This window comes from Saccostrea cucullata, unplaced genomic scaffold (genome assembly GCF_032062105.1).
Source record: "Saccostrea cucullata isolate Sc308-1 unplaced genomic scaffold, CSIRO_AGI_Scuc_v1 ctg7469, whole genome shotgun sequence".
Classification (NCBI taxonomy): domain Eukaryota; kingdom Metazoa; phylum Mollusca; class Bivalvia; order Ostreida; family Ostreidae; genus Saccostrea; species Saccostrea cuccullata.
Window position 1 is genome coordinate 3,014 of NW_026927715.1, and position 27,956 is coordinate 30,969.

A 27,956-nucleotide genomic window follows, 5' to 3' on the forward strand; every position below is an offset into this window, starting at 1 on the left:
TAGTATTTAAACTATAGTGAAACTATATATAAACTACAGTGAGTATACTGTAATAGGAAATCTCGCATATTTTTATGAAGAATGATATGGAGATCCTTCGAACAGTATTCAATCTCAAAGTCCATAAAACAATACAAAATAAGAGCAGAGCAAACACGGACCCCCGAAACATCAGAGGTGGGATCAGGTGCTATGGAGGAGTGAGCATTCCCTGCCGACCGGTCACACCCGCCGTGTGCTCCTTGTCATGATCAGGAAATAACGGAAAAAATCCGTCGTCAATTCAGTGTATAAATAATGGACTAACAATTTGTATGAAAAACATCAGTCACCATTTGACTCAATGATAAATTGTATTTGATGACAAGGTCATTGTATCGACCATAGAACTTACGAAATGATGACTTTAAACGAGACTGCTGATATTCTTGTTTCATCAACTTGCTTGTCGATAATTTACCTCGTTTTAGAAATTGTTCATACGTAGAGCATGCTCTTGCGTATCGAATCAACTGAGATATATATGCTCCGTATGCAGGTGATGAAGGTATATTGCTGCATAAGTAAGGGAAGTTGACGATAGAAAAAATAAAGTCATCACGTTTATCATATAGCTTGGTTGTTAGATTACCATTAGTGTCTTTTTCAAGTAAAATATCCATTAATGAAGCAGAAGTGTGGTATCTTTTATCTCAAACTAACCAGGATATATCGTATCGACGTTGGAATGGAAATTACTATTATTAATTGACAATACGCCGTCGATATATCAAAATGTCGAGTTGAAGGCCGCAGCAAGTGTTTTCTTCTTTTTATGCATAAGATTTTGCATAAATTCTGCTTCATATGAATATAAAAATAAGTCTGCTAATAGCGGAACGCAATTTGTACCCTTAATAATCTTTTTAGATAGATTTAATATCTTTGTAAATAAAAAAAAGTATCAGGTGGTCTATTTGGATCTTAATCAAAAGAAATTGTTTTTGAAAATGTGTATACATATATGTACACACATATCTCACAAAAATATTCATTTCAATTACGTTATTATTATTATCAAAGTATTTTAGGACAGATGATAAAGCAAACCTTTATAAAATATCTTGAAAATATTAAATAACTTTAGTAAAGTGAATTTTCAAGTTTAACTGCAAAGATTTTTATTTTTTTAATTTAAATTTTCACAATAATTGTGTTTTAAGTGACAATTTGATTGCATAGATAAATATGGACAGTTGCGAAAGGTAGAAATTCATCCAAATTCAAGGCAAATTTAGAATACGTATTTCAGACATTTATGTTCTATTATTTACAAACTTATATACAATACAAACCAATCCAGGCTTCTATTTTTCTTTGTTTTATATATGTCCTCAAGCAAAAAAAAAAGCTGTACGTTCTTCAGTAAAAAAGTACGCATGGTTGGACAAAAAAACTTGAAATAGATTTTTAAACATTAAAAGAAATATTTAAGAATCATTGACAAACATATTTCGAATTAAGAGAAAATCGTCTGTGCATTATTTTGCACACTGCTCATAAGTTACAAGCTTAAGAAAAAAGCATTGATATAAAACGATTGATATCATTACTTGAAGAGTAGATATAAAACAATATTAAAAAATAAAGGTATTATTTTTGAAGAGTCTTAATTTAATTATCAAGAAATAGCCCATTTGATATATTGATACAGAAATCAGTATTCCCTGTTGTTTATGAGATAAAAGTGCACAAATATTTACAGATTGTGTAAAAAGAGAACGGAATCTGTTGATACCACTAACTATGGCCCTGGTTAAGACTATTAAAACTGCAGTTCCCCAGATAAGGCTAATTGAAACGTGTTTGTAGAATGGCTAATTTATCTTCTATTGGATAAAATACAGAAAACATCGGCTTAAGGAACATTACGCTCCGCCTCTGATACGATAAAAGTACAAAACTCCCTGTTAGTAAACCTCTGATTTATAAACATATTAAACCTGCTGCATTTTTCTTCCAACCTCTGCTGAACCTGTCTACAAAGAAGCTTTTGTAGCCTGACAGTTGTTTTCACGGAAATGTAAAAAGTGCACAAGAAAAGGAAAACAGATTTTTAAAAAATAGGGGCTTGAAACGTTTTAAAGAAAAAAAGGTTAAAACGTTAGTAAACAATTTTTCCTTGATTTGCTATGGAAATCTCATTATAAAAATGTTTAATATATTGATAAATTATTTTCCTTGATTTATTTTAGTATTTTTTTTGTGAATGTTGACTTTTATCACTTATTATTATTAAAGAACGTATATAAAACTTATGCCTTTTTAATCAAAGTACATATTTTTTTTAAAAATTGCTCTATACGAGGGTTGTTAGAAAATTTCGTGGACGATGTCAATCTTCGTAATATTACTCAAAGAAATTCCAAATCATATTATAATGTGTAAAAATATTTGTTTGATGATGTGTAAATTTTTATTCAAAATCAATTTATTTCATTTTAAAATCAACACGTATTGTACCCGCGGAGCACACTTAACGGCAATGTAACGTCAAATCATAGCATCGAGAATTTCTTTAAAAAAAAACTATTCCTTTACATTTCACACAGTCACAATTGCTCTCGTTGTATAAATTCCTTTGTTAAGATTTTAGTTTCTTTTATAACTTACATCTGCTTTCAGAGGATAAGCAACTCTAAAGCGCCGATGTCTTTCCTTGAAGTTCCAACTTTTAAAAGTTTTGTTCAGATTTTTACAGTTATACTGTTTCTTTACAGATCATCCTCATCCGATACAGAGTCCCTGTCACTGAAATGTTGCCTGTACTATTTGTACACACATGCACAACTTGCTTGTGACATATTTTCTTGATTCCTTTAACATTTTTAGAGTTTAATCAGGATTTTTCCTGAGCAAAACACAAAAATTGCATCGTTATCCATCCTCCGTGACGTTCTAAAACGTCATTTTTTTTTTTGTCGTTTTCAATCAGGAGTACCTATCTTCTCAAGTTGATTTCTTTTCATCAAAGCAACAAAGCAAAATTTAAAACAATAATTTGGAATACAAATCGATGTAAGAATTCTTCATTTGAATTTCTAGGTTGTTAATCGTTTTCACTCCATTTTACAGAGAATATGACTACAGACATTATTTAGTGCATTGCCTGTAACTTACTAAATTTTGACCTGCTCTGCGATACGATTTTTGCATTTTTAAAATCCTGATAAGTTTTCAACAAATCGTAATATTTAAAAAAAAATTAATACAAATCAATCGGCTATATTGTTAAATTACTTTTACCAAATTTGGATAACATATGACGTCAAATAAAAAAGAGATGACAGTTGTCCACGAACTTTGCGAACAACCCTCGTATTTGTTTTTAAGTTGTTCAAAGTCCGATTTTTTTGAAAATAAAAATAATGTGATAATCTTTTATATGATACAATGTATGCCCTGGTCAAAGAGTATAATTTGGACAGATCAAGGGGAAATATTTTTTTAAAGTAGGCATTAATAATGAATGAGCATAATTACTTTTACTTCAAAATTAAGAAGTACAATTCTTTTTTCCATTCATTTTCATAATGAAAAACAAAATTTTCAAAATAGGTACAAAATGGTAAATATATAAATCCTTTTTTCATGCAAAAAATTATATAAAAACTCGAGATATTTAAAATCGAAGTTTTGATTGAAGTTTATTCTTAGTTTTTGTGACCAAAAGCAGAAAGAGGAAAAATAAAAAGTAGTAAAATAAAAATTCTAATTTAGATATGCGTAGTATTTGAAATTTAGCACATAAATTTTATTTTAGAATCAAAACTGGAAACACAAGAATAAATCATATCTGGGTCTAGAAAAAGTCTTTTTAGTTAAAATATTTAAGAAAATGGACCATATTAGGATTTTTCCGTAAATATTTCTGCTACGTGGCTCCAGTCCCGAAAAAAAATGTCGTCCTGTCATCCAGCACATTCTTTTATCGTCTGCTTCTTATCTAGGTCATTACGTCACAGTTTAATCAAGTAATCCGGGTATCTCGCTGACACTATTTCAATTTAGATGTGACAGGAAAGATGGCCGATTACTCAACAAGAGAAATTTCATTTCAGTCGCCGCGGGTTTCCTGTCTTGTTTGACGGAATGTACATGTATGCTTAACGTTAACCTTACATTTTAAAGCAAAACAATTTTTCGATAAAATGTATATGATCTTATTCTTTGTGTTTTTATTGTTATATTTATATTCAGGATATGTTTAGAGTGTAGAAACACGATTAAAATATATTTTCAGAAAAAATCCCTTTTGTTTTGTTTTCCATAAAGAACGGTACATTTTTTTTTATTTATGGGATATAAAAATTCGTTAATACAGCTGTAACCTACAACATACATATGTTGATAGAGGAATCTAAGAAACAAATAAATCGCACTTTTGTTCACAGACCAGACAAAATTAGATTATGAAAACAGAAGAACATTTTTGGCTCTCCATTTGACGATAATTTTTTTTATACACGCGATATTTGTATTATTCAATTCTTTTATTCAATAAATTTAACTATGTTAATTCAAACAGTTTTTTAATTCAATGACAACAATTGTACAATAATTGTAAAGAAATTGCAAAAAAGGATCAAGTCCATTCTTTAATAATAATAACAAAAAAATTAGTTTTGTTTGGAATCTATTTCCTTCATCATTAAACCTGTATTTGAATGAGTGTAGCAATGGAATGAAAATATTATTTTAAAACAAAAAATCTTTGATTTATCATGACCTTACCTTTTGAAAAAGTTTGAATTATGTAACTATTAAGGAAATATTTATGTATTTCTATAGAACTATCATTAACCTCTACTAAATAGTAATGTATATAAATGCTTTTAAATGATATTCCTTTACTATAAATTATATCGGGTACTAATAAGGATATCAACAGTAGTGTATCTATCTTATGACCTAAGTCGTAATGTGTCGGTTTGGTAAACATAGATATCATTTCTAAATTAGACACATATTAGCATTTAGCCACCAAATGTCTTCCTTAAACCATCTTATCGTGTATTCCTTGTGGGAAAGATACAGTCCCCATGTCCCGTAATAACCGCTATCTCTCATTTCACCCCTTACGGAGACATTCTTGGGATGTGACAGAGAGAACCGCTAAATGCTATCATATTACGTTGTAGATTTGTTTACCTGTAAACAAATCCGCCTCAATTTCAAGATACAAATTTCTATCTGTAGCGAAAAATGTCGCTGACAAGCCAAATTCATATGTTTACTTTCTCACACAATATAAAATAAAGTCAATTGTACAAAAGAAAATAAGATTTTTTCACATTTTTTAAAAACTTTTTTTTATATTTTGAAGTTGGAAAACGTCTAACAGAATATCAATCCGTTTACTTTCTATCACAAAATTTAGTCAATTGTATGATACAAAACTTTACTGATGTTTTCTTTTTCTTTTTGAAATTGGAAAGCGTCCAAAAGCAATCATTGAAACTGACAAAATCTTATTTATCATCTGATCAATGAACAAAGTAGATTTCGCATAAAAATGTATTGACGATTTCGCATGATTTAAATTCATTATTCATTAATACTTATATAGTTATAACTATAAATGAAAAATGAATTGTTTAACTGCATCCGAAGAAGAATATGTGTGTGTTTTATTTTAAATATTTAATTGAACTTGATAAAATTTAAAAAAAGTGAATAAATCACTTGAGGTCTAAAATAAAGAGTAAAATATGGACCACTGAGAGCCTATTAGATTTCAACATATATTTAGAGGAGAAGCACATTTAAAGCGGATGAATGTGTATCAATTGTAGAAAAGAAAATAAAATAATTGTTTTTCCTAATTAGTGCTATTTTAGTCTGTAACATTCTTGGGAAGGATTTGATATCATTTTATTTAATCCATTTCACAATTTGCAACTTTTCAGCTTGTATATATTTCTTTCTTTCATTTCTATATATCAAGCAATTAAACATATTTTATATTCATAAAAATTATACAAACCATTCTATTTCATCTGAGTTGTTTTGAATTAAATTCTACTTACTACCAGTCTTTTTTTTTAAACTAAATAGAAAAAAAGTAAAATTACAATATTTATGTATATACAAAAATAAAGACTTTTTAAACCTGCAAAACAACATCACAGTTTTAAAGGTTAACCACGAAGTTTTACCCAAACAAATCCTCCCTCGATCAGTATTTACATGACTGGAAAGCCTGTATAAATCAGACAACTTTATAATTTTCTCACGGGTCCTTCGGTAACCATGGCACGCGGAATCTCGCAGTCCTCTATTGGATAAGATTCCTGTGTGCTGTGTCTGCCTCCTATAGTGCTGTCTTATATCGGCTCCTCTGATTCTGCACACTGTCTAGTAAGTGCTTTATCTGCTTTTTAGTTGACTCTAGAAAAGTTTGCCTGCCAAATTCTCTAAAACTGAACCTACTCATTTTAAAGTTTTTTTTTAAATTTAATTATTATTTCAACACCTATTGTGGTTTTATTTTCTTTCAGATCATTTAACTACCTACCTTTGGGTAAGAAAACGCTATAATTATATGAAATGGTTTGTTCGTTTTCACAAGAACCTGAAATTAAATAATTCTAAACACATTGCTGAGGAATACTGCATAAATCTTGTAAAATCTAAAATATTACTGGTATTTTTTATTTCAGACCAATAGTTTTAGATAATTATTGTCGTCATGGAAAAAGATAATTTGTATAAAAATTTGGATTTAATATAAACTTGCATACATGTATGTATATGATTTTTAGTATCCTTTCCTTTAAAGGAAACAGACTAATAAAACATTTTAATGGTTTAAAGATTCTTTTTATTGCTTTTGACCATAACTCTTTATACCTTTCAACGTTTGTACAAAATAAACAGACATTCATACAGAAAATCACATTTAAGAGGTTTTAACAATGTTAGAGGCATATGTCACCATATCATATAATTGTCATCTTTACTCCAAAATTTAACAATATCCATTCCATTAAAAAAACTCAATACATAAAACATCACAATTAACAAATGTCGATGAATAAGTTTTAACAAAATGATATATATACGATGTCCTCATAAAGTTAAGATAATTTTTATGCAAAGATGAACTATGTAACTTTTTTCCTAGTATATGCATTTCATTTGAAGATATAGTTAAAGAAAATAAAAACCACTGAATGCATGCCCTAACTTTTAGGGGACGAAAGAAAGAAAGGAATATATTAATTAAATTAAAGTAAACTCTATTAAGCACTCGTTACAGAAATACTACTTAGAATTAACTTTTCATATATAACATCAATCTATATACATTTCTGATTGCAAATCTCACTTAACAATAAATAAAATCGTGCGTTTATACAATTGCTTTAAATGAAAATGAAATGCTACAACAATCATATATCGGAAAAAGAAATATTGCACCAATGTCCGGATATTGCACACAATTAATAAAATAAATCATAATTAACTTCAACAGGTTATATAATAAAATGATATCAAGTGCACATCTGAATTTCCTATGAAAGGCAGATTTGCACATAGGCCTTGCATGCTAAGTATAAGCAGGGTAAATGTCACACGATTTAAACAATCATAAATATTGATTTAGTACCATCTATACAGTAGATATCTAAAATATATTACAGATAAATCAGTCAGTAAATTACTTCTTAATTATTCTCTATTGGGTTAACAAAATTTTATTTCTGCCTACACAATTTTATCATTTATTTAAAAGACAAAAGAAAATAAATAGAATAAATATCACAAGAAATCATTGACTGCCCTCTTAATAATATAAAGGAGAGCTTTATGATCATTACACATACACCACGTGCCGCATTTGTATGTAAACTCATTTTGTGTCTCCTCCGTTTGCTTACTACACACTTAACATAACTTTGTACACTTTATATCACAGGCTGCTTAGGAAAAAGATCCTGAAAAAATATTAATGTTTTATTTTATTAATGAAATGCGATTTCAATTTTATTCCATAAATTAAAATTCAAAAGGTTTTATAATAAAAATAGAACTAAATGTGTGTATAAAAATCATTTTTTAATAAATAAGATTTATTTTTCAATAAAATACTTCACTTCACGTTTACAAAAGTATACAGGTTGGATAAAATTAAAAAGATATCAGAGAATTCGTCCACATCTTACCTAGATATACACTTTGGTCAATCAAAACTTTGGTAATGCCAGTACGTTGTCATACTCCTAAAACAGAGATTGGTCTTAAGTAAACGGGATAATTTCAATAGACATCAAAATTATGAAAAGCAGTATTCGGACATTTTTTTTTTCTCTTTTATCTTTTTCCCATATTGCCATTTTCTGATTATGTATATCATTAACTTATACCTCTGACCTGAATATATTTATGCTGTAAATATTTTTCATTGTCCTCATGTACCATGTATTTTAAATGGTTTTGAGAGAATAAATGGACTTGAACTTGACAACATAACGTTCTTTTCTTTCCCATATTTTTAATTATACGTTGTTCAAACTTTTAATCACATTTTAAAAAATAAAGTAATGGAAAAGGGAAGAACTCTTTTTTCAATTATTAGTCTCAACAATCTTTTTTTTTTTTTTGCAAAATACATAATATATTATTCATACTAAAAACACTTAGCAAATGTAGTTTTTAAATCCCATTTCTTCATAAATTATGGAGATACCATTACTTAAAGAGAAAAAAGATCTTCCGCAGAACTAAGTCATGTATTTTATATATTCATAGTATCCACGTGCACGGTACCAAAAATAAATCAAGAAAAGAAAAAAGGATTTCAAACAATGTTGTTACAATAAATGAAATACTAAACCTAACCTCAAGTGAACAGTGGTTATTTTTTTTTTTAATTTTGCATTTTTTCATAAAAAAAAAATCATATTATAGAAAAATTTACGTTAAATACATATAATATGTATATTGGGCTTCATTTAGGACGATTTTTTATGAAAAAATATAATTCCTGTGGTGTAATATTCTTGTTATTTGTTTTTAAAAAAGATAATTATAATTTCAAAAGATAATACTTTAAAAAAATTATAGATGATGGTTATTATTGAGGAATACAGGTGTGAAAGTTACTGGATTCATCTCAACTGCCATTTTAAATTAAAATGTAAAAAAAAAAATGCGAATCTTTTTATGTTTCATTCAAACGTTTATTTGAAACTACTGTCAAAATAATGGATACGCAATCTGTGGCAATTACTTCTATCAAGTAAATAATAATATATCTGTTAATACAGAAGAAAATGAAACATACAGAAAATAGGGAAAACCACTACTTTTGAAATCTCAATAAATATATTAAAAGTATACATCTAAAATGTAAGTCATAAGAAAACAAATACCGGGTACATGTATGAATAAAAAATATTAAGCTAGAAATTATAAAAATAAAAGTGTCTGCAATTACAAAAAAAAGCTCATGTTGTATTACTATAATGGTAAAGGTGCGTTTCGAATAGAATTTTGATTTTTAAAAATTAATTCAAGAATTATAAACGTACAATATTGAAATTTTTGTAAATATAATTACATATGTAAAAATAGATAAAACTAAAATAGATAAAACTAAAGAATCTAAAAGAAAAATTAAAGAAACTGGACATGCTTTCAAGCTTTAAAAAGAGTCAAAAGTCTGCTTGCAAAATAACGAATATAAAATTATTTATTTTAAGACTTGTTCAGAAAAACATGCGCAATGATAGAACAGTGTGTACGTGGTTCGAAAAGGTTTGCTTGAAACAAAATGGATTTCATGAATTGATTCATTCAGCATTGTTGGAATCTACTGCATTCCACATCAGATGTGACACACAGATAAATTACAGATATATGTATAACCTGTTTTCATTTTTTGTCTTATGAAAGAACCGCCGAAATGAACGTGCACCGGAAGTAGGTTTTCTCTTCGGGGAACAAGGAGACAGGAAATGACGTGCTAGAGACAGGATGTGCGACAAACCACTGAAACAATGGGTTACATTACCAGGTGCATGCGCAGAATACTGAAGTTGCATATCACATGGTTTGTGACGTAGTAGAAGAGGTGACGAACGAGTAGAGGAAGTTTCCAAGGAATCAGAGGTAGAAGAACCTACACAGCAGAAAAAGGCAAACATTGGCAGGGAAAGCAAAAATCCAGAAACCAAAACGTTTCTAAGCCATAACCTGATATCAAAGTCTAATAATTATTTTCCTTTCTTTACCAAACTAAAACTGTGCATGAAAAAGTCACTGTACAGCAATTATTTAGTTATTAGTAGCCCTTTTTTAAAAAAAATATTTTTTTAAAATATTGTTTCAAATGTAATATTTCTTTTGTATTATATAATTTAGGGATTTAGAAAATAAACTATCTTACATTTAATTTTTTGTTGCATTAAAAAACGTTTCGTTTTCGTCATAAAAACAATGCAAAATGGCTATCTGCAGACGCTCTCGTACAGAATATTTACTACATGGTTTCCTATATTGCTTATACATGTAACTACAAATTTCTGTTCAGTGTTCTTCTCTTTTATTAATTTTATTATTTTTTTGATAATTTGTACTGAAACAGCAGTAAATTAGCTCAAATTCTTTCCTATTCACCTAAAGAGAATCTCTGTACAATTGTTTGAGATAAAAGAACTTCTATTGAAAGTTTGATTAAAAAAATTCCATCTCCATTTGGCATGCTTTTACTGTAACTACATACTGATAATGCTACATATAAACTAACTTGTAGCAAAAGTTAAAAAAAATTAAGGTTTAGCCAGAGTGAAAAATAAATAATGATGCAGTCTATAACCTTATGTATCTCATGAATCAAGAAACACTACAATTCAACTTTTAAATTATTTCATTATCTAGTCACTATATATACCTTGATCTAAGTATCTAGTCACTATATATACCTTGATCTATAAATTATTTCAGTATCTAGTCACTATATATACCTTGATCTATAAATTATTTCAGCATCTAGTCACTATATATACCTTGATCTAAGTTACTGAACAACTTCTCTCTTGTTTGTTGACTTTATTTCTGTCCAAAATGAAATAAAAACACAAAATGAAACAAAAAAAAAATCATGCAAACATCATTTGATAATCAAGCATACTGTGAAAACATATAAAGCAAGCAGAAATTTGTTTGAGACGGATAAAGCATGAGAGCGTAATACTTCCTTAAAGATATTGTAGACACAACTCACTACATGATTAAGAATCATCAACGTTAAAGATTATAAAATTAACACAAAATTTATTTTAAAATGAGAGAGTAGGCATCATGCACGCGACACCGGGCGCCAAATCTTACGGTCTACGTCCGCCAGGTTACCAAGGGAACGCCTTCTCCGCCCCATGGCTTCAGGTTTGTCACCCTATTCAAGGGAAAGAAAATATAAAGGTAAGTAATGAAAAAAGTATTTTCAGCAAAGTTAAACATTTCAGACATACTAAAACATATATAAATTATGATAAAAAAATAGCTGAACTTTGTATCATTACAAACATGCAAAATATTACAGAATATGAACTCGAATTAAAAATATGCACTAATTAAAAAATATGCAATAGTATAACAAATATGCAAAAGATTTTTGATTGATTCATAATATTTTGAAATTGAAGAGATTTCTTTCACATAACAAAAAAAATCAAAGTGAAATTTGAAATAAAGAAAAAATATTATGCGACACATACCTTTCGTCGTTGCATATTAGGAGAATCCCGGGACGTCCTGTAGACGCTCTGTGACGTCAGAGTTTTCCGTACGTCGTTAGTCCTGCCTGCAGGTGGCAGCACCGTGGGTTTGGGGAGTTCCACACCCCTAGTAAGATCGTGATCTTGTAAAGGGTACCAATGAGGTTCGTCATTTAGAAAGCCCTCCACTAGATAAACAATATAGTTTAAAATAGTTAATGACATACTACATGTAGTATCATGTAAGACAAGCTAAGCTGTTTACAAACGACTTTTTAGTTATACCAAAAATCAAAACATATATGAAGACAAAAATCAATTTTAACATAAACTAGTGCTAATTGTAACGGGAACCGTTACAGATGTTCCCCAAACGCTCCCCAACTCCCTTTCGGTGCCATATTCCCTGTAAGCTTCATCAAATGAGACAAACTCTGTGCATTTTTGACTTTAACAACGTTTTCCCAGAAGGATACCAATTATATTCAATTTTTAGCATTGCACCCAAGCGCATGTGAATGCATGTGCGTTATGACCATATCATCTTGTCTACACTATTTCTATAGTTTAATATACTATATATTAAAGCATTCAGTCCAAAAGAAAAAAAAATCATTCATTCAAGAGTATTTTTAAATATACTCGTTTCAAATGCACGCACGTGCGTGCACGTGCATGATGATCATACCTTCTTGTAGGAGTCCCTTACATCTATCTATGTTCTAAATCCCATCCTGTTTGGTTGAAAAACAAGGGAGTTATAGCCATTTAAAGTTTCAGCCAATCAGATTGCAGCACACGTGCATGCGCGTAATTTCATGATTTTTTTTTATCTTTTTGTAGGATATCCTAATGCATGACTATATTTTAAATTTCAAAATCTCAAAGCATTTCGTCAAAAAACAAAGGAGATATAGCCATTTAAAGTTTCAGCCAATCAGATTGCAGCACGCGCGCATGCGCATGCTTTCATGAAAAATTTTATATATCATGTCGTAGATCTTCATAATATAGGACTATGTTCAAAATTTCAAAAGATTATGACAAGAAACAAGAAAGATATTGAGACTTTAATTTCAGCCAATCAGAGCGAAGTGCACGTGCATGCGCGTGAGATCTTGCTATTTTGACCATGCCATCTTGTGTATACTACTAATGTATCCTTACGTTTTGAGTTTCAAAAAAATTCATTAGAAAAAAGAAAAGTTACAGTAATATCCATTATATTGGTCATTTCACGTGTTGCACGTGCGCGCTCTTGCAAGCACGTGCGCGCAAAATGACCTTCGTTCGGCAAATCTACATAACATGTCTACTGACCCTAAAAACATTTTACCTTAGTCGGATGTGTAGTTTACAAGATCACTCGTGGACAAAATTTTCCCAGGAATAATAATAATAATAATAATAAGAAACAGAGTAAAAACAATATGTTCCCCAACTTCGTTTGGGGAACATAAATATGAAATCACATTTTGATTCTGTTGTTTCTGGTGAGCATGCGCACTCACCTGACAGGTCTATGACGACTTCCCCCAGAAAATCATTGGCCTTGAACCTGTCGTAGTCCCACACGGTTATCTCCAGTGTTTTATATTTAACCTCCTCGTGGTGTAGGTTCTGGAATACCACCGTCTGATGCCATTCCGGGTTTAATGTCCGAGAAATGTGTTTAGTTCTCCTCTTATTTTCCGAACTTATCAAATTAAATATATAACTTCTTAATATTCAGGGAAAAAAACAATATTCAATATTTTTTCAACATTTTAAAATCATATGGTTCAAAATAAGGTTTCCTAGAAAATAAATCTAAAATTTCGATACATATTTGGAAAAGATTTTCTGCTTTCTCACCATCTTCCTGGCAAGAGATAGATTTTGACAAAGGGGTCTGACTGTCCGTTAATGTCCTTGGGTTTTAAGTTCCTGGCCTGAATGACGTGGATATGAAGGGTACTCTCGTACTCGTCATGACTTAGTTGCAGCTAAAAATAATATCACAACAACACATAATATCAGTCACCTGACAGTAAAAGATTCAGTCACCTTACAGTAAAGATTCAGCCAACTTTCAGTTAAAATTCAGTCATTTTTCCGTTAATTGAATAGCAGAGATTACTCGTGTCGTTTTATGTGTGTTTCCTGCATGTGCTTGTAAAATACTAAGGTCATTCGTCAGCCAAATGTAAGCCTCTATCTCACCTGTATCTCACCCCAGTCTTTTTCTTCTTGCTGCGTGCACTGAAATTAAAGGAGAGTTTTTTTTTATTTTTAAATTTAAGAATTTAATTTTAAAGAGTGATTAATCGTTTAAGGAAACGTACAGGAGAACGATTGTGTAGTTCCCTTAGTCAGGTGTTTCTCAAACGATTTAAATTCAAAAAAAGTGGGGAAAAAACCAAATTAGATTAATAAAACAGATGACTAATCTAGGAAATTGTCTTCGACTTCGAAATCAAGGACACCGTCATGATGGCAGCAGCTCGGTCGATTGACATTCTCTTTAGAGAAGTGGACAGGCTTTCGCCCACATCCATCACATGGATGTAGGTGAAAGCCTGTCCACTTCTCTAAAGAGATGAGTCGATAGAGTGCTAGCTCTGTAATCCGTAAGGTCTCTGATTCGAACCCCCTGTCGAGACTGCATGATCAAAGCACCAATTGTTTCTTTGCTAAATGTTCCGAACTTTGAAGTTAGATTTGCGGGACCTTAGTATGAGACCTTAAAATCCGAGATCCGACATGCATTGGCACGACAAAGATCCCTCAATGCTTAATTTGAAGCTCTGTGTCGGTTTATTGTGAAGTCTTAACTTTATATACGTATATATTTTCATATGGGACGTAAAACAACAATTAATCATCGAAATCAAGAGATTCCATATCTCTATATATAAAACGATTTTTTCATCGTGAAATCATCTTGAATTGGGTCCCTTATTTTGGCATGTTTTGCAAAGCATTTTAACAGTCTGACTATAACTATATTTTTCGAAGTCATTATTTTTCTTTCTATTATAGAGAAGAATCTACTTAGTTAAAGTGCATCACATTTAATCTCTAGAAACAAGATATTTAATTTTTTGAAGTTTGATATCAGGAATAGCAATAACACCTACAGAAATTCGATGTTTCAATTTGGTCTTTATTTTAGGCTGGTTTAAAGTACGTATCAGTTTGGTATAATATCTATTTTATCTTCCCTCCCCAAATCTATGGAATAGTTTCAACAATAAAATGCTTTCTTTGGTTGTTAAATGTGGAATCAGGAGATAATGTTACATTCTGTTACAGAAGCAAAAAAATTTACAAAACCAGCTCACACAGGTATGCATAACTGATGGAACAGGATTGTTCAAGAAATCTATGCAGGTGGCTTGCTTTAGTGTCGCTTGTGGACTGATTAACGGCAATGGTTCTTCATAAGAAATAAAGGAAATAATATTCGGTGGATGTAAATATTTATTTTAAAATCAAATGTACCTTGTCTACTTTGTCCACGGACTCCAGCCTCGGTAAAGAATTCCCCTTCTGGTTGCTGTCTTCTAGCGCCATATTTAGTCTCCTCTGCCGTTCATCTAAACTGGTCCTTGGAGACCTCTCCTCTAATTTAGTTCTCTGCGATCTTTCCTCTAAGCTTGATCTCTGAATTCTGTCATTGGACATAGTCCTTTGAGGTCTGTCATCTAAACTTTTCATTTGTCTTTCTTCTACACTGGTTCTCTGGGACCTCTCATCTAAACTAGTTCTCATTTGTCTATCTTCTACGCTGGTTCTCTGGGACCTCTCATCTAAACTAGTCCTCATTTGCCTGTCCTCTATGCTGGTTCTGTGATTTCTGTCGTCTGAGCTGGTTCCCCGCTGTCTGTCGGAGGACGTAGAGGCGGGGTCAGACCGGGGGGAGCTACATTGAGAGGATACGCTGGGGGTGTAGTAGTCGGGCTGGGACGAGGACTGAGACGTGTTAGGGGAGCCTGTCTCCTTAATCCCCTCTAACTGCGCGGCTAGCTGACCGGGATCCACGCCATGATTAGATTTTATACACTTCTCTAAATATAGAAAAATCTTTGTCTATAAATTCACGTTTTTCTCTCAATTACCATAAATAACATTGGTCATTTTTCTTTCTTGATCATGATGAATTTCATTGCATATTTGTTCTTATATTGAAATGTATTTTACGTCAATGTGAAGCAAGACTTAAAATCATCGATCAAGGTCTTAGTCTGTCATTATATATTGAAGAAGATTGCAGGATAAATGTATATTATACCGTAGACATCGTCCGAGACGAACTCCAGATTATCGTAGGAGGAAACGCACCCCTCCTCTTCCTTGGATCCGCCGGTTCTGTAGGGAGCTCTGAGGTGAGAAAGTTTAAAAATTGTATCCAAAGATATTCAAGTCAAAATTGGCACCCCCCCCCCCTCCAAAAAAAAATTAAATCACACAAAACACGTTTATGCCTAAATAAAATTATAAATTTTAAAGGAAAATATTCCTTTCGTTTCGTTACTACTGGAAGCACACTTGCCGGTGTAAAGACGAAAAATGACCCACTGGATGAAAAATACAGTTTCCGCATGGCTGAAACTCTATTGAAACTCTGCGGAAACTTAAGGTTACTAATAGTTTCCGCAAAGTTTCAGTGCGGAAACTTCAAGTTTCATCAAGTTTCCGCAGTGCGGAAACCAAAGGTGTCCACGAATCCAAATAGTTTCCGCAACTGAAACTTGCTGAAACTTGAGGTATACGCAAGGTTTCAGTATGCGTATATGGTTGAAATACATATGGTGTACCATAGGTTTCCGCAACTGAAACTTGCTGAAACTTGGGTACCCCCACTGAATTATGACCGGGGGTCATTTTTCGACAGCGAAAAATGACCGCGGGTCAATATTCTACGACGAAAAATGACCCCCGTTCATTATTCGACGTCGAAAAATGACCCTTTTGCCCGTAGAAAAAGTGTCACCAGCCTAAAAATTTGCAGAAACCCACATGAAGAAAAATGACCCCCGTAGAAAAATGACTCCCTGTGGATTAAAGCTGAAATTTTTAGGGGGCAAAAAAAATTAGATAAAGAAGCATATTGGCCAAAATGCTCACCTGAGCTAATTGGGAATAAATATATGTTGATCTCATAACATTATACAATTATAGCTTTATTTTAAGGTCAATGCGATGATTCAGAATAGAAAGGGGTAAAAGATTTATCGAGCTTAAAGGGTTAGGTAAACATTGTTTTTCGATGGTGGAAGTCATCGTACTGACAGAAAAAAGTGATCGGGATGTCTTTCCGTCTGTTACGCTTTGGGGTATCCATCTCTTTTCCGCAACTCATCATATATATTAAAAAAAGATGTGTTTGTGAAACAGCAAGTAGGGTCTTCTCACAAGAAATACAATTGCAAAATAGGAAAGCCTTAGCACCACTTGTTCAAAAGTAATAGCTAAGGATAAGTTTTTGAAAGGTAGGTCAAACTCAAAGATCAATGGGTCAAAGTTGATGGTTTCTTAAGAAATGTAACAAGGATATTACATATGTGAAGTATGAAAACCCTAGCCCTTACCGTTCAAAAGTTATGGCCAAAGTCAAAGTTTTTTTTCATAAGTACGGAAATCTCCAAGCTTAAAAGGTCAAAGTTTTTAGTATCCAATGAAAGGTCATGCCAAAAAATACATATGTGAAGTATGAGAGTACTAGTATCTACCGTTTAAAAGTTATGGCCAAAGTAAAATTCGGCATTTTTGTTTAAAATGGGACAAAGTTCAAGGTAAAGGTCAAAAGGTCAAATTTGATGGTACACAAAGTAAGATCTTGTCACAAGGAATACACATATCAAATATGAAAATCATAGCTCCAATAAATGAAAATTTGTGGTCAAGGTTAAAGTTTTTGCGGACAAATAGACCGCCAGATAGACAGCTAGACATACAGACGGACACTATAAAACTATATACCCCCGAATCTTCGATTACGGGGATATAAAAAAAATGGTCTTCAATTAACTTTTCATATTATGATACAGTATAAAGAAGACGTTGCAAAAATGAAAATGTTTGTTCCGATGTTCATATTAAATTCTCTGAAAAATATACTCAGAACTGAGTAAAAGGGTGGAGTAAAACAAGAATTAAGAAATGTAATGAATACTGTGTGCTAAATCAAAAGGCTTTGTCTCATGTATAGTTTTTGCATTAGAATGTGTATTTTACACTAGCCCATAGCTTTACAGAGCATATTTTTAGGTGTTATACTCTTCCCACCCCTTACTTACATGTATTTAGGAGGAAGTCGATTATCAACAAAAGCAACCAAAAAAACTATCCTACCTTTATTTTTCTATAAGGAGGGACTAAAAATAAGCTTCGAATATTCTAATATTCTACTAATTTTCAACTGTTACTTTGCCACAATACTTTCAAGTATACCCCCACCAACATTTAAAGTATGCTTTAATCATGGCGAAGTAAATTATGATATGATAGTACTTGTGTGAAGGCTTAACTTCATTTCAATATTTTATCTAGAGCCTCTTTCAGTATTATTGAAAGGAATATAGTTTCATTTATATTTTTGCTTTTCATTTTTTTTTTTTGATTTAACGTAATGTTTCTTTTTTTGTGGGGGGGGGGGGGTATAAAAATTTCCTCCTCTTTCATTGTCAAATAGGATTTGCCAAACTTATACAAGCTAAAAGTTGAAATGAAGGAAAAATTAATTTTTCCTATGAAAGAGTATTTAAACCTGATTGTTGCATGGTTTGATGTCTAAAAACAAGTGGAATATCATTCTTTAAGCAAACATTATAAGGAGGAATATTAAAAAGAAATTTTATTTACTTGACAATTAAAGAATCTCTTTTCAAACACCATTTTAGCATTGAAAGACTACGTGAATCTCTTATTTATTTCATACGACATTTTGTATTTTTCTGGATACAGAAAATGTAAAAATTAGTTTCGCTGTAAAAAAGATATCAAACAGTGTATATTGTGAAAAAATATTAAAAACTTTATTTCTTTATAAAGTTTATTCATACATTTAAAATTATAGAAAAGGTGTGCCTCTCTCTCTCTCTCTCTCTCTCTCTCTCTCTCTCTCTCCAGCGTGCGTTTGATCCATTTACATGTACAATCTTTGATTTTCTAGGTTTGCTCCTTTATCAGAGAAATGAAGATTAATTGATTGATTGTTAATTGCGTGAAACTGATTTGTCAATATTTCGGCAGAGAGAAATGATGAACTTTATTACCCCTACGTGCTAAGAAGATCTAATCTATTCGAACAAATGCATGAATTACTCGATGGAAGAACAATTATAATATACAGCATATTTTCCCCTTTCACCTGTTATAAATTTTGTATCACTTTAAAGGGGGTCATTTTTCAATGAGGGTCAGTTTTTTTATAGGACTAACATATAAAATAATGACCCCTTTGGTCTCTTTTTCTACCAAAAATGATTTTTTTTTTTCTACGGGTGGGGGGTCATTTTTTGTCGTTGAAAAATGACCCCCGGTCATTATTCGATGGGGGTCATTATTCGTCTTTACACCGGTTCCAATTTAATTGTTAAACCATTTTACTAATCAGTTTACCAAAAAATTATTCTATATTCTGTTATTCATATTGGTCTTCATGAATCGCTTTTGTCAAATAAATACGAGAGCCAGTTTTGGTCGATGGCATTTAGACTGCCTATACTGCAGTAATATGTAATGTGAAATTTCACTATTAATATTACTATACTATTAATATTACACCAAAACAAAGAAGATTAACTGCGTTTAGAACATGCTGTCAGATAAATACTGTTCTATAAGATACTGTTGTCTGAAATATCGGACGTTTTCCAGGCCTTTTTTTTACGATTTTGAGATTTTATACGTGCCAGGACCGTAGAATATGAAAAAAAGCATGAAACATAAGATATTCCGGACTACATACAGATACTTTTGTAATCATTCCTAGGGGACATCTCCCCTCGCTTTATGAGACACAACATCCACAATCTGTACTTACGGGCGCACTACCAGCTCGATTTCCCCGTTCGGCTGACAGATGATTTTTTGGACTTCCTCGTAAGTCTTGTCCGAGAGATCGATGCCATTCCACTCCAGGATCTGGTCACCTATTAAAGGATTCCGTCATAATTACCTCCCAGTGTAACGAATTCCGAGTGTAATTACTTCCCTTTCATAATTACTTTCGAGTGTAATTACTTCCCTTTCATAATTACTTCCGAGTGTAATTACTCCTCTTTCATTATTACTTCCGGGTGTACATGTAATTACTTCCTTGTCATAATTACTTTCGGGTGTAATAACTTCTAAGTCATTATTTCTTCCACGTGTAATTGCACGCATCAAATAAATATACAGATTTGAAATACATTATACTTGTACATTGTACCGTAAAAAACTACTCTCCAAAAACTTTCATGTTAAAAAAAAATTATAAAGAGACCGACACATGATTTGAATCCTGGATAAATAAAAAAGAATCAACAATTTTCAATGAAGATTTGTGTATCTGTTAATGAGAAAGATTGGTATTTTAGAGATTTAAAGAAAACTACTAATTACCCTCTTGTAGTTCCCCGAGTAACTGTTCAGCCACGCCTCCTTGGTAAATAGCGGCTACATAGGCACCTACTGTTTTTGTCCCCGGAATGGTTCGACCCCCCACGATTTTCATTCCCAGCCCGTTCCCTGCTACAAAGATTTTTATGTACAATAAGTTAAACATCATTTACTAGATATTAAAAAAAAAATCTGGTGAAAAAAAAAAAGATTTTAATCATCTATTCAACAATTTATCATAAGATGGTTTTCTTTCATATCTATCCTGTTGCCCGCCACCTGTTACCAAATAAACCACAAACATTTCACAAACCCTTGACCCAAATTGAAACAAATGAAAAGAAAAGAATTCGAAGTAGACATTCCTGAAAAATATACTAAAAAATCTGAATTGAAACTCTACTCGTTTCAAATGTGTATATCCACCTCAAGCATATTTTGTTATGCAGTAAAAAAGACCAAGCAACCAGAGCACGCTACCAGAATAAAAAGCCACTCTACGCAAAATATCATCTAAAGAATATACGGACACTTGTTCACGTGTATCAAATAAGTTTTATACATTGTCTTACAGGAAGAATTCGTTCACTGAAAAAAAAGATATACACACTTAGTAGATGAAATATTGCGACTTTATTTTCCTGCGTGTTTTGATTAATTGGTGCTCCTAGATTTGTAATTAAGATTTGAAAAAAACTACTTTCAGACATTAAAATAACTCAATTAGTACATCGCTCTTTTGTTCGTAAAAATTTTTGGAGCTGTTCTTATTATGAAAATCGATAATTTTAAAATGATTTAATATACCTATGTGTTTCTTTTATATAATCTTTCAATACAATTTTATTTCCTGTTATTTATGGAAGTTAATAATGAGAGCATTGCTACTAAATGTTATTTATAAATTTTGACTTCTTAAACACTTTAGAAACTACTATGTAAGCAATCATTGTTATTCACTTTTATTTTCATAATGCCAATATTATAAGATGGTTATGGCCATTTCTTCACCTTGAAAAGACCATTAAAATAAATCATGGGGTAACATCAAGAGTTAGCTACCTTTGATGGATCGATCCTTGGGGTCCCGTGTCAGTAAGATCCTCTTTATGGGGAAATCGTACACCTTCGGCTGGGGTCGGGGAGGCTAGAAACAAAACAAAGAGATTTAGGGGGCCCATCACATTAGATCATTGAATAGTTTTAAAAACAAGAGAAAAAGGAATCAAAGTTTTAAAAAAAAACTGTCCATAAAAAGAATCACCTCATTGGCTGATGATACATTTCAAATTATAATTTAAACAGGAAGTAAATTATTTCAATATTTTTTTTTATGACGGGCACCTGCTTCTTCCGCTCCAGCTGTTTAAGTATGGTGACCCCGCCCTCCATCATATGCTTCATGATCGGTTCGTCCGCGTCCACGCTGTTATCACTCTCCACACGATGCATGCCGTTCATCAGGTCTGGACGACAATTAGAGCAGTAAATGATAATTAATATGTTTACAATACTTCTTTTGTCAGCATTCGTAAGGTCAAATGCCACTTTTAATATTTGAAAAAAATTCATGTTGATAAATCTATGTATAGACGATTACAAGATGATATGATTTTGTCAATTTTATTAAAGACTTTTAAAAAGCAGTTTAAAAAAATAAACGAAATTGCGTGAAGGTAAATATAGATCATCAATCATAATCTTTTAAAAGTTTATTGTTACTGCAATGCATATAAAATATCTTTTTTTTTTCTTGTAGAGTGTAGAATATCATCGCGATATCTTTGTAGAAACCAATTTACTAAAACAATACTATTTATAAATAACAAATGTATTGTTTTTCAAGTTACTATTTCTGTATAATGTCAAAATACACATGTTCCTAAAAGAGATTGATTTTTTATCGATGGCAAAACACTTGATGACAATGTGTTTTTGTCATGTGAAACCGATTAGTTCTCAGCCAATAAGCATTGCAATGTGAACGTACGCACATCAATGACGTCATTCACGGAATTATACAAGTATAAGGACTGGGCGTAACGTTCTAGTTATCACACATCTATCGCAGATGAAAGTCAAGACATCGTTAAATGTTTTTATAAAATCAATTTTAAATTATCGTGCCTCCTTTAAAGCTAAAAAATAAACTTTTAAGGTACTGTTAAAGTTTCTCTCAAAGTACATTAGACATTAAAGGTGCACTTGAAATTTTGTTTATGATATTGGCGATTTTAAGGAGTCAGAATTGATTAAAAGAGTTACTTGGTAGCTTCCAAGCATATTTGGTAATTAGATTGTACTTCGATCTCTTTTACTTTTAAATTATAAATTTTAAATCCTTAAAACTGTAACGCTAATTTGACATCAGAAATTCAGACGGAAAGAAAGTCACAAGTTTCACGTTCATGTTATCGATTTTACAACCCAAAATAAATTTATTACTTACTAGATATTAAAATGTCCTTAAACTTATATCCATTTCCCTTTTATTTTTAAAAAATGTACCTCCTTTCATTCAAATAAATTTGATAAATAAAGGTGTCACCAATATATACCATACTGCTTGCCTGGACATGAAGAAAAGCACAATATGGGTGACGATTTCTCCATCAAGGCACCTGATTTAAAAATCGATTGATTTTAACAGGTCGATGTTTGCTCTGCTCCGAATTTTATTGTCTCAATGGACTTTTGATCTGGAATATACTGTTCATTATCTTCATATTCCATGGGACAATATATAAAGGGTATAATACTTGTTTTCTGGACTTACACCTAAGTTGCTCCATGTATATCTTATGAACACTGTCTTATACGTGTTATCTTACTTCCAGACTAAGACGTTCGCAAACTAACTTTAGAACTTAATAAATAATGCACTTTCTATTTAATCTTAATCCACTTGTAGACCAAATATATAATTTCTTACCACGAGCTCAGCATGAAATAACGCTCTTACATGTATTCGTTATTTTACGTGTAGCCGTACCTTCTACACCCCCAGAAAAGTTGAACTCAGCAGATACCGGCCTGCTTCCGGTTCCGATGCCGTGAATGATCTGCCTGGACTTCTCTTTCACATCGGCGAGTAGAGGCATGGCGGGGGTGGAGTCGCTGGGAGGACTCGTCTCCCGTGTCTGACACAGCTCCATAGTCCTTGGAAGCATGATACTCCACGTCTGTTCGTTAGAGTGAAGGTCAGGTAAGGTCACACTGCTAGTTATAACAGCGTCCCTAGCCGCGGGGTCTAGGTAAAAGTCTACCTTCTGTTTGGAAGTTTTAGAAACACGAGAGTCATTGAGACTTCCGGTATATAAATAGGGACTTGAATATGACGTCACGTCCTCTAGCCTTCGTCTCACAGATTCCTGTTTGTGAGCCAGGTATTCAGAGGAGCTATAATTAGCCTCGTTGGAGTCCACTACACTCGCTTTACTAATTTCTTGATGACTTCTGGTGACAAATTCATTATCGTCTGAAACATCATCAAAATCCTCGTCATCTTCTAAAGGTTTGATAATTCCAGATCAGATCGGGCGAGTCGATGGGAATGTTCGACTTGATTTTCTTGGGATGTCGTCATAACTATGGGCCATCACCTGTCCTGGTCGTGTCAAATTGAACAATTCAGTTTTCAATTTTGTGGTTTCTTCGAGTTTCTTTTTACGTTTGTCAATTTCTTGCTGAAGTTTTTGTTTCCTGTCTTCCCTGGCTTTTGTTTCGTCATCATCGGAAACATACACTGCTCCTTTTGATTTAACTTTTTCTGGTAGACTAGTGTCTGAATGACATTTAGGAGGCAATGAAGGAAAAGAAGAGGAAGATTCAATATTTGGCTTTCGCTTTGGGGTGTTTTGATTAAAGAACATATCCGTGTACGCAGACGGTTTAGTTTTCTTGACTCTAGCATTAAAGGCCGGCTCAGAACGAATACTTTCATTATCTGACAGACCTGATTGAGAGCTGTCATCTGTAATGTACTTCTGAGTAGTTTCCTTGTGTGCTTTTAATTGAAAATCGGCCTCAATGTCTTTGTCTTCCTTAATTGGAGAGAACTTAGAGATCATTGGATCGCTAGACTGTCTCTTGTGGCGGGACCTACGGGGCATTACCTGAGGAGAGGATCTAGGGGCAGCCATAGGAACGGATCCACGTTTTTTATTGCTGGGACCTGCGGGTTTTACAGCGGCTTGTTTTTGAGCATTTCGTTTGGCTTGCACTTTTGCATAATCCTGACTGAGTTTTAATTCACAAATTTGAGCTTGTAAGCTCGAATTTCCCGATTTCTTCAATTCGACGCCTTCTTCCTTCCGTCACACGTCTTTAACTCATCTTGTAGGCGTTTCTTCAATGATTTCATTGCCTGTGTTATTGGCACACCATATATAGTAATCAAAGAATCAATTATTTGATCTGTTTCGTCTTTTTCTTTATTATACTGATCCATAGCTCCTACTTTAGATTGCACAGCACCATCAGGAGGTATATTAGCCTTCACATCTTCATTATACATTTGTTTCACGTTTTTCCTAACTTTAGAATCATCCATGTCAGGCGGTAGGTAATTCCCATTCCATCGGTCCAGTGACGGTTTGTCTAAATCATTCATGCGACGCTGTTTCGTGAGCATGGCGACCTCGAAATCTTCCTCATTCATCGATTCATCACTAGTAGACGAGGGCGTGATATACCCGGACCTGTGCCGAGGAGGGTTGCCGGCGGGCTGCGCTGTACGATTTCGGTTTGGGTGGTATTGGCGGCGGAGTTGCGCCCGCCTCTTGCAGCAGGGAGGATGGTGGTAATTTCCGTCTCACTTTTTTGCCATCTACAGCAGACTGAAAAAAAGGAAAACAAGGTTAGAAAGTTAAGAAAAGTCTATTTATAATCATCCGAAAGAAATGCCCATCATAAAACGCAATCAACGAGATAAATGGATATGCATTCCTTTAGGTGTCAATGTAAATTTGGTTAAATATAAGTGAACATAACAAAAACAAACACCATCAGATAACTCGAGAGAATTAGAATAAACGTTGATGTATGAATAATTGATGGAATGTAGACTGTAGTTCACACTACGTTAGATAACCCTAGGTCAGTCATTCAAATACATGTCACGCACACAAAGAAGCTGGAATAAGAGTCCTTCTGCAAATTTTCTATCGCGAAGAAAAATCCGTTTTTTGGTAGGGAAATCAATAAACCAAAAATTGATTTTACTATTCCCACGTATTTCTTCCCTATGCCTCTTACTATGAGTCAGATATATAGCGACTGCTGACTGGAATCAAGAGCTCGAATAAAAATAGATAAAGTGGCTTTGTCACATATTTATTGTCAATAACAAGAAGGGTCAGTAAAATATCGAAATATTTACAAACCTACCCCCTCGAATTAAAAACCATGAGAGCATTTTGCAAGTGAGTGTGATCTAGGCATTTATAGAAGAAATGACCATTATTTTGCTTTAATATACGAACGTCGTATTGGTAATCAATTCTGGTTAACATTCCATACACAAATAAACAGGGGACCTATAAAATATCTCGTAATTACATTACCATTTCAGCTTTTCTATCCATATTCATGTTACTAAGAATAAAATCCCATGTTCCTCACACTAAGAATATACGTTCACATCTTAAATCATACAAACACTATCTACTTCCGACTGAAAACAAACTCAGCATGTAGGTATGAAGTTTAAATCATTAATTAGCTATGATCCCCCACGCCTTCCCTGGCGTGGATCGAATTTCAAAGACGGATCAATTCGATTTTATGTTGATATAAACGGGTGTTGTAAGGACGGAAAACACACGAGAGAAAACGCGCGCGAACAGCACGTGGCCGTCTGCTTACAAACTCACTAGCAGTTGTTTTGATGGCAGGTGGCGTGTTAGCATAGTTGCAAATTTACGTGATGGAATTAAAAAAAAATTAATATCTTGTAAATGCTGACGACATTATATTAAAGACTCCAAACAAATTTAGCACATTATTAATGCTGAAATGTAGTACACTTGTACTAAGTGGGATTTTTCAATTGTTGTATACCGAAAATTAATTGTAAAAATTTGACAGAGGACGAAAGTTCGTCAGCGTTTTTATTTATAAAGCAGAAAATTAAACCACCAAGTCTGTCTTCTATTTTGATTAAAAATAATTAACAAATCTAAAAAATAATTAATAAATCTCAAAAAGAATTAATAAATCTAAAAATAATCAATAAATCTTATTAGAACAAAAAAAGATGGTCCCGTAAAAAAATAGAGAAGTCATAACGATAAATTTTAATGAATTGATCGAGCGTTTTGCATGGATTTTTACATTTATAAGATTTGTGAAATAAAGCTTCAAATTAAGCGAAAGTCAATGAGCAGTTTAAATTTATAAATTTTTCTTCAGTGTACATAGTAAATAACATATCTGTGCTTACTCTAGTTGGAATTCAAGTATGTGCATGGCTGTGAACATAATATGTAGATAAAAAAAAATCAAGAATTGATGAATTGATTTTGATTTAAATTTCAATACTGGATAAAAATAATGCAGTACTCTTTCAATAAACTACAATTACAGTTACATGCTGTCTTCAGAAATAAAATCCCAAACAACCATACATGTACGGAAATCAGTAAACATTCCAGCAGTATATCTTCAGTTAAGAACAGATGAAATAAACATTTTTTTTTCAAAAATCTTGAAAATAAAAACTTTAGTCATGTTCAATAGGAATAACTTTTACCGCATAAATTTTTCGTTTTTTATTCAAAGTTTCAAAAAATTTGAACTTTAGTCATGTTCAATAGGAATAACTTTTACCACATAACTTCTTTTTTTATTCAAAGTTTCACAATCAAGGGATTTCAATTGACAAAAAGTTGCAAAGATTAAAAAGAATGGATGCAAAAAATGTCGTATTTTGAGCGTCATGGAAAGTTCACAATTTCTTAATATTTTAGAAATGTATATTTATCAATTGCCAATTTACAACCAATATAGGTTCAAAAATATATAAACAATCCAGGCATCCTATTTTATTTGTATCATTTGTCCTTAATATTCTCTCTCTAAAAATCCCCCACATATGACGGTTAAATCTGATGGAAAAGTTTCTCGTCAATTATCTCCTGTTAGGACAGATCTGAGGTTAGAGACGCCGCCTGGTGGCCACTGATTACATTAGTGGAACCTAATGAATTGTCTTTGAATTTGTTCGCCGATACTCTACTCACCATGAATAAGAATGTGTTAAAAATCAATCAGCCGGTATTAAATACACCATTAAACCATTTATTTTATTAACTGCCGTGGGTCTTTAAAGCTACCACTTCTTTGGGGGAGAAATAAAACAGTAGCTTCGCTTTGGTTATAAAATATTCTTCTTCTTACTTGCTTTTAGCTTATTATTTTAAACACATGCCGTGAAAACTAAGAGGCCCCTATAATTTTCCTCCTTCATGAAAAAGTCATTTAAAGTTAAAATAAATTGAATTTTTTTATTGGATATACAACGTGTATTCATATTTATCATTCACTTAAAATAAATCAAACAAAATCCAAATTCACGTACCTAACTGAATATGCATTAAGATATCA

The 27,956-nt window shown here is 32.3% G+C and overlaps 1 pseudogene; it reads right to left on the bottom strand.

The window, feature by feature from the left end:
- Positions 1 to 9,678: 9,678 nt before the first annotated feature.
- On the bottom strand, positions 9,679 to 25,942 carry LOC134275321 (uncharacterized; annotated as a pseudogene).
- Between the last annotated feature and the right edge of the window lie 2,014 nt (positions 25,943 to 27,956).